This window comes from Paroedura picta, chromosome 7 (genome assembly GCF_049243985.1).
Source record: "Paroedura picta isolate Pp20150507F chromosome 7, Ppicta_v3.0, whole genome shotgun sequence".
In the NCBI taxonomy this organism is placed as follows: domain Eukaryota; kingdom Metazoa; phylum Chordata; class Lepidosauria; order Squamata; family Gekkonidae; genus Paroedura; species Paroedura picta.
The window spans coordinates 98,410,739-98,422,798 of record NC_135375.1 but is presented as its reverse complement, the minus strand read 5'-3'; the positions used below and the strand labels follow the sequence as shown (position 1 = coordinate 98,422,798).

Below are 12,060 nucleotides of genomic sequence, written 5' to 3'. Positions count from 1 at the left end.
AGCCAGTTTGGTGTACTGGTTAGGAGTGCGGACTTCTAATCTGACAAGCCAGGTTCAATTCTGCGCTCGCCCACATGCAACCAGCTGGGTGACCTTGGGCTCACCACGGCACTGATAAACTGTTCTGACTGAGCAGTGATATCAGGGCTCTCTCAGCCTCACCCACCCCACAGGGTGTCTGTTGTGGGGAGAGGAATGGGAAGGCGAATGTAAGCCGCTTTGAGACTCCTTCGGGTAGGGAAAAGCGGCATATAAGAACCAGCTCTTCTTCTTCTTCTTCTTCTTCAAACGGGATACAAAGAAGCCAGGTATCTCGAGGTGTACAGTTTTACCTCTTTGTAGGGGGAACGAAAACTGACAACGCCAGTGAGCAGAGACAGGAGAAGAGCACAAGGCCAGGAGCCGGGAAGGTCATGTGGGTTAGATTCATAGATCAGTTAGAAACTATTTATCGAATTGCTGGATGCCGAATACATGTCTACAGGGATTTCCCCCCCCCCCCAAGTGTTTAGGCAGCTGCCTCCCCCTCCCCCTGATCCTCGGCACTAGCTAAAGATTGCTGCTTTGAAAAAATGCCAGGAAAGCGCACGTCAGAACCATTCTATTGTGATGTGTGTTTCAAAGCTCAGCTTTTCAAAGGCACTACCCCAATTTTGCCCTCATTTGCAAGGCTTCTGTCGATGCGTCTGTGGCAGTCACTTCTTGTTTTCTCCTAAATACCTCCTTGAATTGAAGAATGATTCTATAGAAGATGAAGCGCTCTGCTTTCCCTTCCTGGCAATTTGCTGATGGAATCTTTTTTTCGTCCCCCTCCCGATCACGTATAAAGTTGAACTCCAAAGTCCTTTGCAATTTGCGGCCGTTTCTTTTTCAGGGAGTTTGATGAGGACGCCTGAAACGATTATGTGGGCTGCAGGCAGAGAATAAGATTTGTTTAGACGAACAAGGGCAGGCATACCTGCACTGGTACAAATCCATTTGTGAGTTCAGATGTGGCTGTGCGGAAGTGTTCTGACACCCCGCGCTGCCTACTCCCCGTACGTTGATTGGGCTGTAAAGTACCGCTTGAAGTGGCTCCTCTTTCTGTGTTAGGCTGTGTCCCTCCACCCCTCATGGGCACGAGTAGAAAGCTGGTGTTTCCAGTAGCAAACAGGCAAAGTTAGGACTAACACATAGGTATCTGCAAAGATCTTCATTTGGGGAGTCACACCTGTGAAGTCATGTGTGTGGGCTGAAAGAGTGCTATGTTCAGAAATGCCTGGAGAAGATTTAGGGATGGGGGGAACATCTGTGGGGGGTTTTGTCATAGAGTCCCCCCTCCAAAGCACCCATTTTCTCCAGGGGAACTGATCTCTGTCATATGGAGATGAGTTGTAACAGTAGATCTCCACTGCCTGGAAGAAGAAAAGCCTTGATTATTATTTTTTAAATGCCCTGCTTTCTCATTCAGGGTTTCATGAAACTCTGGGGTTTCTTGATGGCCCTGGAAGGCTTTTCTAAATGGGTGGGAATTAATTTTTAACTATATTTTGAAAATCTGTTAGACGTTTATCAGGGGATATAACCAGATATGGCCATGTCAAACTGCGCCCCCTCCCAAAATGGCCAGTGATGGGCCTGGAGGGGGTGGGAAGGGGAGTGGCCCCAGATGGCCATATACACAACTATGCTTCCCAACCATATTCTGCACGATCGCGCCATTTCTGGAGTTTCTTGAAGCCTGAAAAATGTTTCAGGGGTTTCTCAGTGGTAAAAAAAAAGTTGAGAAAGGCTGTTTTAAGGAGTTGGCACTTTGTCCCTTTGCATATTTAAACTCGGCCAGTGAGTCAGCTCTCCAGATAACTCCAGCTCCACTTTCTACCAAAGCTTTTCGTTCCGCTTGGGTCCCGAGAAGCAGAGGCGCACTGTCTCCTTCTCACCTTGTTAGCACATCTTCATTGCCTCCGTCTAAATAGTGAACAGACTTGGCCCCGGGGAAGCAAGCCCCTGTTAGGGATGTATGGCCATCACCTGCTGCTCCAGACAGATTCATCAGACTCCTGATTTGTGTACATTACTGCAGTGCCACCCAATTTGGAAGGGTTATTCAGAGATGTCACCTACGATATTAATGGGAGGGCAATGATGAAAAGAGGAGGGGGGGCACCTTAGGAAAGCACAACTGAAGCAGCGGAGATAATTCTGGCGCAATCATAGCGTTGACCCAAGCCCATTTCCTGGGCGAGGGTGCAGCCTTACTTGTTTTGACAAAGGCAGCTTAAACACAGCTGTAATGCCTCAGAACCTGGGCACACCTGCGGTTCCCCTTATCATCTAAGTTTAACCACCTGTTTGTAGTCCTGTTCCTGAGCCAGAGGCTCAGCCACCTGGTGGCTCTTCTTTTAGGCATTTTTAAAGGAGAGGATCTTATTTAATGAGACGGTAGATTCCAATGGCAGAAGTCTGGATGGTGCTGCTACAAGTGTGGTGGAGACTGATTTGTGCTGGGCCCATAACCTACAAGGAAAGGGACAAGGGACCGCCTCTCCCAATATGTCCCCTGGAGGGCATTATGCTCTGCAAATAACAAGTTGCTGGTGACCCCTGGTGAACATCTGTAGGGCATAAGGCCCTCTAGGGGACATATTGGGACAGACAGCTCTGGCCTTTTTGGCCCTGACTCCAACCTAGTGGAATGAGCTGCCAGCTGAGATCTGGAGCTGTTGAAGTTCCACAGGGCCTTTTTGGCCCTGGCTAGTTCCGTAGGGCCTTTTTGGTCCTGGCTCCAACCTCGTGGAATGAGCTGCCAGCTGAGATCCGGAGCTGTTGACGTTCCTCAGGGCCTGTAAAATGGCACTCTTCCACCTGACTTACAGTTGAGAACAAGCCAGTCCTAAACTTTATGGACCTCTCTCCATCTCCTCCTTGGCTCCCCCTACTTGTTTATTTTTATCTGATGTCATCGTAGCTGGCAGGAGGTGCAAACGGGGTGGGGAGGGGGTTTTAAACTGTATTTTATTGCGATTTTATTACTGTAATTGATTTTATTGAATGTGTTTTTATATGATTGTGAGCCACCCTGAACCCCTAAGGGCAGGGGCGGTATAGAGTGAGTGGGGGGAGGAAGGCCTTCCCTTTCTTATATGCTGTAATTAGTGTATGGAGATAGCATGATTTAGTGGTTAAGAGCATCAGCTTCTAATCTGGAAAGCCGGATTTGATTCCCTGCTCCCCCACGTGCAGCCGGTTGGGTAATCTTGGGCTAGTCCAATCCTGTTAGGGGCTATTCACACAGAGCAGTAAGATCAGGGCTTTCTGAGTCTCACCTACCTCACAGGGTTTCTGTTGTGGGGAGAGGAAAGGTGATTGTAAACCGCTTTGGACTCCTTTGGGTAGAGAAAAGCGGCATATAAAAACTAACTCCTCCTCCTCCTCCTCCTTCCTGATCTGAATCAGGATCCCAACTGATCTGGGAATCAAGTTTCAAGCACAAAGCTCCCAGGGTGCATTTGTCTATGAAACGCAAGAGGATTTCATAGCATGTAATTTGACCTGAGTGTCCTCAAAGCTGTCACTCCATGGCTTTCAAAACTGGGATAAAACCCAGTGGTGTTCTTAGGCACCGTTTTGCATTAACGTTGTTCTTCCATTATTGCCGTTTTATTAAATGGCACTTTAAAATAGGTTTTTCCCCAGTGCTTGTAGTGTTCCGAGATAATTTTTTTCCTTGAGTCACTTAAATGCACAGTAGGGTAGAGAAAGAGGGTGGAAATGATAAAAACAAGTAAATAATTAAGTCTCTGCGTGGGCGTTCAGGGGGAGGAAACCCATGAATCTTGCTGGCTGCTTGCTTCTCTTGCGATTGCATCCAAAATGACATTGCTTTGCTTATAACTGGCAAGATTCTGGAACTCCTGCCGAGCCCTGAGGCCATCCAAATGGTGAGATATGGGAAGTCCATTGGCCAAGACAACCATGCTACCGAGTTAGGTGTCCCCTGTCTGATTGGTGCTCCAGGGTGAGTGACTCCCCAGGGGCCCAATCAGGTAGGTGATGAGTCCCAACTCCTCCTACCACCCCAGTCGGGCTTTATTTATGTTACAGGTGTGTGGAATGGGCTGAGAGTGGTTGCAACATGGAATGAATAAATGCATGGATGCATGTGTCAGAGACAGAGGAACTCAATTATCCTTCCATTCTGGCTGCTCCTCCCTCCCCCTCGTTTTAGATTGCACTGCTCACAAGCTAAAGGACAGTCGGTCAGCAAGGCTTTAAAGAGCAGTTCAGCAGCTCTACAAAATGCACCAAGGAAATAAATGTAAAGGAGGAGGGAAGAAGGGGAGCTGAGTTCGAAGCATTCTGGACCCAGTCCAAATAGACCTTTCACCTGGCAGTTACGTATCCTTGCAAAAATACCACACAGACTGCCTTGGACTGCTTAATGATTCTCCTTAAGTGAGAAGCTATATCTTTTTACTCGCTGGTTTGACAAGATCTGCCGCTCTGCAATTGCACAGCGCCTTGCCTGTTATCTGGTGTCCGAGCGTGTTGAAGGGCACTCCTGGAGCAGCTGAAAATTAGATTTTATGAAAAGCCATAAACCCAGCAAGAAATGTGTATAAATGTCTCTGCAGAATGCTGTGATTATGGACCCTCCGCCTCGAACCACCCTTTCCCCTCCTGCTACGAACGCATGTGGCTCTATTTTACAGGGAAGGGCTTGCGTAATTCTGCAGTGGAAAGCCAGTGTTATCAAAACAAGAGAGGCCCATCTTTGAAATCTAGGAAAGCACTGCACCATTTTTAAAATGAACCATGTTCAGTATTTCATTGGAGAGCTGCCCTGCTGGATCAGACCAGTGATCCTTCTAGTCCAGCATCCTGTTTCACCCAGCAGCTAACCTGTTCCTCTGGAGAGCCAACAAGGGGGCAAAGAGGATGAGGCCTTCCATGGTAAGAACATAAGAAGAGCCCTGCTGGATAAGACCAGTGGTCCACCTAGCCCTGCTGGATTAGACCAGTGGTCCACCTAGTCCACCATCCTGTTTCACCCGGCAGCTAACCAGTTCCTCTGGAGAGCCAACAACAGGGCGTAGAGACCAAGACTGATGTTGCCTCCTGGCTCTGGGATGCAGAGGCTTAGTGTCTCAGAACATAAAGGTTCCCCACTGTCACCATGGCTAGTATCCATTGACAGGGACTTCCTGCTTCAGCTTCTCAGAGCCAAACCAGACCACTGAAATTCCAGATGTGCAAATGTAACCCTTCAAAAGCCCAACCAAGATCAGGGCTATGGCACTTGGGAAGAATTTAACCCTCTGCGGTTCCCCAGTCTGATATGTTCTCTTCTCTGGAAAAGTATGGATTATGCCACTCTTGTTTTTGTTTGTTTGTTTTTTGCCACTGAGGTTTTAGGTGGCATTGGAAATGCTGATTGACAAAGGAATCAGCTATATCTTTAAAAAAAAATTCTTAATTTGAGAGTCAGCTTAATGCAGGTATAATGCTTAGGAGTGCCAACTCCTAATCTGGAGAGCTGGGTTTGATTCCTTGCTCCTCCACATGTAGCCAGCTGTGTGACTTTGGGCTTGCCACAGCACTGATAGAGCTGTTCTGACCGAGCAGTAGTATCAGGGCAGTCTCTGCTTCACCCACCTCACAGGGTGTCTGTTGTGGGGAGAGGAAAGGGAAGGTGAATGGAAGCCGCTCTGAGACTCCTTTGGGTAGAGAAAAGCGGCATATAATAACCAACTCTTCTTCTAATGGTTAAGAGCAGTGGCCTCTAATCTGGAGAACCAGGTTTGATTCTCCACTCCTCCTCCCCATGTAGCCAGCTGGGTGACCTTGGGCCAGTCACAGTTCTCTCATAGATCTCTTAGCCTCACAAATGTCACAGGGTGTCTTGTGGGGAGAGGAAGGGTAGGCAGTTGTAAGCCCCTTTGAGACTTTCAGGTAGTAAAAAAGTAGCATGCAACCCCCACCCCACCCCGAGCTCTTCCTCTTATGGTTGATCGCTGATGAGGACATCTTCATCGAAACACCCTTGGCTTTTTATCCTTTGATCAATATTTTGAAAATTGTATACACTGTGATAATTTTGCTACACTTACTTATGAAAGGACATTTATGTGTTTTGTTTTCAATACTTATCTTCAGATACATCTCAACTTTCGGGAGTCTTTTGTTTTCAGCCTTTTCAGGGTGACTTGCAAGTCCCGTCCCTCCAACCCTTTAGTGCATTCACACACACAAAAATTGCTTTGCCAAAATATAAGCCAGCTGTGAATTGGGCAGAGATACTTTATTTAGCCATCTGGTCTGAGTCACAGGCAAAACATTTGCTTCGCATGAAATTTAGGACTGGTTCCCATGTAGGAGCTGGTGATCAAATAGGGTAATGCTATCACAGAGAAGCTGATATCCTAATACTGCTGGCTGGTCCCTAGATGCCTTAATGAGAGCAAGTGCCATGGCGGCAGCCACGTACCACTTAATGCACTCTTTCGCTTCTTGGTGAAACGTTTTTCAGTTGGAGACTCACAATGCTAGTGGTTAAGGGGGAATCCTACCCCCCACCCCCCACAACCCCAAGCTCCTGCTTCTTTCCCTCTTGGTTTGCCCAGTCTCTTTCCCCCAGATGTCTGTTTTCCTCCTGACATGCTTTGGTCTCCTCCATTTCCTGCCTTATGACAGTACCCAGTACCATCTTCAAAAATTCCAGGACTGACCACAGGCTGACTAGAACTGGCCACAGGCTGAGCTAGCCCACTGGAAGGGCTGTAAAATAAATAAATAAATGAACAATCGCTGAGAGTCCCTGCTTTCACAGCTTAGTCCAGCCTTTCTAATTTTTTTTATCCATTGAGAAACCCAGGAAACATTCTTCAGGCTTCAAGAAACCCCCAAAGTGGTGCGATCATGCCGAATATAGTTGGGAAGCAGAGCTGTGGACCCGCCCACCCGGGGCCCCTCCTCTTCCCACACCTCCAGGCCCATCATTGGTCATTTTGGGAGGGGGAGGGAAAGATTTACATGACTATATATGGTCATAGTACTTGTTTAAATAGTCCACTCTTTCGCTCCGGCCTCAGGTCAATCAGTTGTCCATGAATGCTGTGTTTCAATAAAATCCCACCCTTTGGCATCTGTCTTTGTTGTCCTCTGCGGAATCAACAGAGGCCAATCAATTTGAATCAGCATGGGCTTTGTGCACTGTTTTGGGGGAATCTAACGCAAACCAGTTTGGCCAGCACTGACGGCTATTCAGGACGAACAAAAACAGACCAAGCAATTTGCTTGCATCTGATCAACACCTTCGAATACGGTCAGTTGGACAGCTGAATATATTTACAGCACATTTTTCAGGATTCCTGTTGGGATATGCAAGATAAGTAGTGCGCATGATTCAAGAGCAGATGAGGAGAATCCTACAGGGGGGTTGGAGGAGATATGTATTTGTACTGTTAGAATAGGTACTTCCTGATATTTTTCAAATAGTTCTCCAATGTCCTGATTGGCTCATTTGGAGACTTCCTGCTCTTTTGAACACACTTCCTCCCTGCTTGCCTCCCCAACAGACATAGTGAACTACAGAACCAGGCCAATAAGACAGTTTGGAATCTCTCTCTCTCTCGCTCTCTCTCCCTCTTCCTATACAAAGTTGTTTCTTTTCCAAATAAAACTATTTGATTCTTTTAAGTTACCTGGTGCTTAGCTCTTCTTCTTCTTCTTTTTTTGCATATTCAAACTCTGCTAAACACTCCCAGTGTGAAGCCTAAATAGATCTTGACCCTACTATCATTGTCTCCCTGCCTGCCTGGTGAATCTCGGTCATGTTTAGACTTTTAACTCTACTGGGACTCGCTTGGTTTTGTTGACGTTGCTCCATTGATCAGCATGATTGTTAATCCAAGTCCAGTGGCACCTTGAAGACCAACCAAGGTGTATTCGAGGCGTGAGCTTTCGAGTGCAAGCGCTCTTCCTCAGACTGAGGAAGAGCGCTTGCACTCGAAAGCTCATGCCTTGAATACACCTTGGTTGGTCTTCAAGGTGCCACTGGACTCGGATTTTGTTTTGTTGTGCTGCTTCAGACCAGCACGGCTACCCACTTGAATCCATGACTGTTAATAAAAGCGATACTACTCACCATGTGTCCCTGGGCATTACTGTCTGCTGCCTCTCACCAGCCTCATCTTCTCCTTTTGCAGGCATATCTCAGGACGGAACACAAAGGCAAAGCCGATCAGGGAGCCATTGACTGCCGGCCTCTTCTTTCTCCTTCCAGGTGGCTTCCCCCCCACCCCCCACGGTTTATTTGGGAGGAGGGTTAAAGCTGCACGACCTGCAGACGTGGAGGTACATTCAGTTCTATGCTACATTCTCATCTTGTTGCTTCTGATTCTGTAGACTAATAAATTCTTCTCGAGACCCAATCGATTCGGCTGCCTCTTTGTCTGGGAGAAGGATACCCTCGCTGTTTCAGAATGTCTTAAAACAGGGGACTGTCTTGTTGAGAGTTTTTGTGAAATTGAATTAAACGTGCGTGCTTGTATAATTTGCCAGGCCAAGCAAGTATTAGCTGAAATTGGATTCATTATGAATTAAGGAGTTTGCTGAACAAACATAGGAAGGAGTGGGTGGGGGGAGGGGGGGAATGTGGTGGCAATTAAATCATATGACAGTTTCCCCCCAAATTGACTGAAATGTTTCTCTCCTCGGAATTCTTTAACTCCAGATCATCTGTTCCCATCTTTGGGTTTATTGTAACCATATGTTTTGTGTCTTGCAGGAGTACAAAGGGCCCTTATTACTGGCTGCAAAGGAAAACATAGGGGGGATAAATGGGCTAATTAATTGAGATCTGGTGCTAAAGAGAGAATCCCATCGTAAGAAAGCAAGAGAGAACAAACCTTGGTTGAGGACCTGTGTAGTTGTGTGTAGTTGTCCAAGATCATGAGAACTTCTTGCCATACAAACCATCTGCACTTTTGTTGTTCCTTCTGCAATTTCTGCAGACCGATACAAGGAAAAGGTGGACTTAAAGGGTCTTGACAGGAAGAAGGAGAAGGATAAGACCTGGGTTTTTATTCCCCACTTTTCACTACCTGAAGGAGTCTCAGAGCAGCTTACAGACACCTTTCCCTTCCTCTCCCTATGACAGACACCCTGTGAGGTAGGTGAGCCTGAGGCAGTTCTAAGAGAACTGTGGGCCATTCTGCACCGGGATCCATGTAGCAAATTGTTTGCTGAACGAAAAATCACCATTTTAAATAGTGGAATTCGGCGTAACGCATACCTGCCTTTGTAGTGGAATCCAGTTGCGTTTCTATCGTTTCCCACAGGGTTCTGGTCTCTGCAAAAATCGCTAGCCAGGAAACGATATTGCTAAGCTGTGTCCCGCCCCTGGCCGTCAAGCAGCCAATGGGCGGCCGTTATCATGCTCCCAAACAGCCCCTTTCCCTTTAAGGAAGGTTTAAAAAAAAAAAAAACACCCGTTGCAACAAATATGCATTGATTCGTTGCAACGGAGAGACCCATCCAGCTAGCAGGTGGTGTTTGAGCTGCCGTTTCATCGTTGTCACGCTCCCCCCGAGTGAAAAAAAAATCCCCCCCTCACGGGTGTGATTTTTGGCCGAAAACAGTGTGAAAATAAAGTGAAAATAAAGTGAAAATAAAGTGAAAATAAACCAGCAAACGGGCTTGTGTTTGGTGACTTTAAACAGAGGGGCTGCAGCCGGAGAAAAAAAATGGCGATCGCTTCGCCGGAAGATCAGAGGAGAGAGCCAGGGGGAGGGACTTTGCAGAAACCGCAACAATGGTAGAACTTTCCCGCTAGTGTTGCAGATTGGTTGCAGGAGTGTAGCGCTTTCTGGTGGGTGAATCCACTTTTTGGGATTTCCCTGAAAGCGCTACAACGAAGTGCTTTTTGCAGATCGGTTTCAGGAGTGTTGCAGATTGTCAACGGCGTTGTGCATAATGGCAAAACTGTAGCGATTTCAATTAGTAACCATTGTGTTATTTTGGACGAATGCGGAACGGCCCTGTGACTAGCCCAAGGTCCCCCAGTTGGCTGCATGTGGAAGACTGGGGAATCAAACCTGGTTCCCCAGATTAGAGTCTGCTGCTCTTTGCCCACTGCACTATGCTGGTGATCTTCAGGATCGATGAAATTGTGAGGATGTCTGCGTCTTCCTTTATGTGGAATCTTGTGAAAGGTCGGGATGAGATTGTACCTTGATGAACCCTCAAGCACCGGACTCAGAGACAGGGTAGACAGGGTGTTCTGGGCTGGGTGTCCTATTTAGGGAGCAGCCTCTGGAGGAATTAACTAGTTAACACCAATTAACTAGTTTCCTTGCTAAAAGAACCCTTGGAAGGAAGCACCGGATACTAGCAAGGCTGCAATGTCCAATGTCCAACCCTTCTGAGATGGGCATAAGGACAACTGCTTATACAAGTTCCTTCCCCCATTCCCCCATTCCCCATTAACAATAATCTCTCTCTCTCTCTCTCTCTCTTTCTCTCTCTCAAATGGGTTTAATCAAATACTGGGGTTTCTTGACAGCTCTGGAAGGGTTTCCCGAATGGGTGGGTGTTAGTTAATTTTTTATTATATTTTAAAAACGTGTTAAACATCTATTGGATGATACAACCATATATGGTCATGTCAACTCCTCTCCCAAAATGGCCAATGATGGGGCTGGAGGGGGTGGGAAGGGGAGGGGTTTTGGGTGGGCGTGGACCCAGCTTCCCATCTACTGTGCAGATGCAGAAGGGACTTGTGGAGTCGAAGGAAACAAAACGGAAACGCTACAGGTCTACTGTGGAGCTGCAAAGATGTCCAGCGGCGTTTGTGATTGGCATCTCTAAGGTGACTGCATTCGAGGCCGGGCTCAGAATCGATTGCAGCGGTTGAGCATGGCCGATCCACCTGCCAGGGTTGTTTGCTGGGGAGCTTGTCCCTAGATCCTGTGGGAGGATGTTTGCATCTTGGCTGTCTGAATAGTTAGAGTCAACTATGGGGAAATGACATAGACACTGCTTGCTTTCCATACACCTCGGCTGATGACAGCAAAACGAAAATCCTCTGTAAAAAGAAGCTGCACCCGGCAACAGAGACCTCTGCCATTTTAAGGTATCAAATATTATACAGTACACATCTGGATTTGGAACTGAATATTCGCTCAACGGAAAGCTGGAGCCGATCCCTGCGGGTCCTTGGGGAGAACATTAATGTGATTTATATGCTTATAACAGTCATCCTGTACATTTTAGGTGCACATAAGTGACTCATAATCTGGAGATTTAGGAAGCACATAAAGAAAATTAACACTCTTCGAGTCTATATCAAGACTGTGTCGCCAACCGTACGCAATCTTTTCGGCTATACCCTGGGATTAATCCATCATTTCTTAATGGAATTTGGTGCTCAGCTTCCGGATCGCCGTCTTGTTATCACTCGGGCAGGCGTAGCTTGATTATGAATTACGTTTACACCATCCTGGTAACTGTTACTTTATTCCACAGATGTCTCCTGTGGACGCGGTTATGATTGCAGATATTGAGTTGGCAGCCGTGACCAAAGCTTCGCTCTGTGAAAAGAAACATCGGGATTTGTTTTTTTTCTCTATTTCCCTGCATGCGTTAGAATGTGGCAGAAATATTCATAATGCAGGGAGACTGGGTGTTTCGTGAAAGCCAAGGAAAATCATTAGATAGCAGTTAGAAAGGACCATATGTTCCAGCTGGCAGAGGTCCCCGTGAGATCCTCGGGGGCCGGCCATAGACCTTGCCATGGATTTAACAGTAGAAAACAGTAGAAAGAGCCAGATTAAGTATCAGGGAAGCTTCTGGGATATTTCTCAAGACTTCTAGGGATGGATTATTGAATCTGTGAACCAGAGAGCAGTAGTAAAAGGGAAAAAAGTTGCGAGGGGAATACAGATAAGGGAACAAGATGTGATTTAACAAATTTCCCGTAAAGAGGCGAAGCACTGAATGTGTCAGGCCTCAGCCAGCTGCAACCCTGTCTGAGGAAGAGGCAGATCTGAGAGTCTTGCTTGGAGCGTCAGCCTCAGAAAC

The 12,060-nt window shown here is 46.9% G+C and overlaps 1 long non-coding RNA gene across 1 annotated transcript in view; it reads left to right on the top strand.

Moving 5' to 3' along the window:
• Positions 1-8,485, top strand: part of LOC143841869 (uncharacterized) — a 56,184-nt gene extending 47,699 nt beyond the window's left edge. Inside the window, exon 4 of the long non-coding RNA XR_013232913.1 lies at positions 8,187-8,485. This is a non-coding gene — a long non-coding RNA (uncharacterized LOC143841869). The remainder of the gene's footprint in view (positions 1-8,186) is intronic.
• Positions 8,486-12,060: the final 3,575 nt, after the last annotated feature.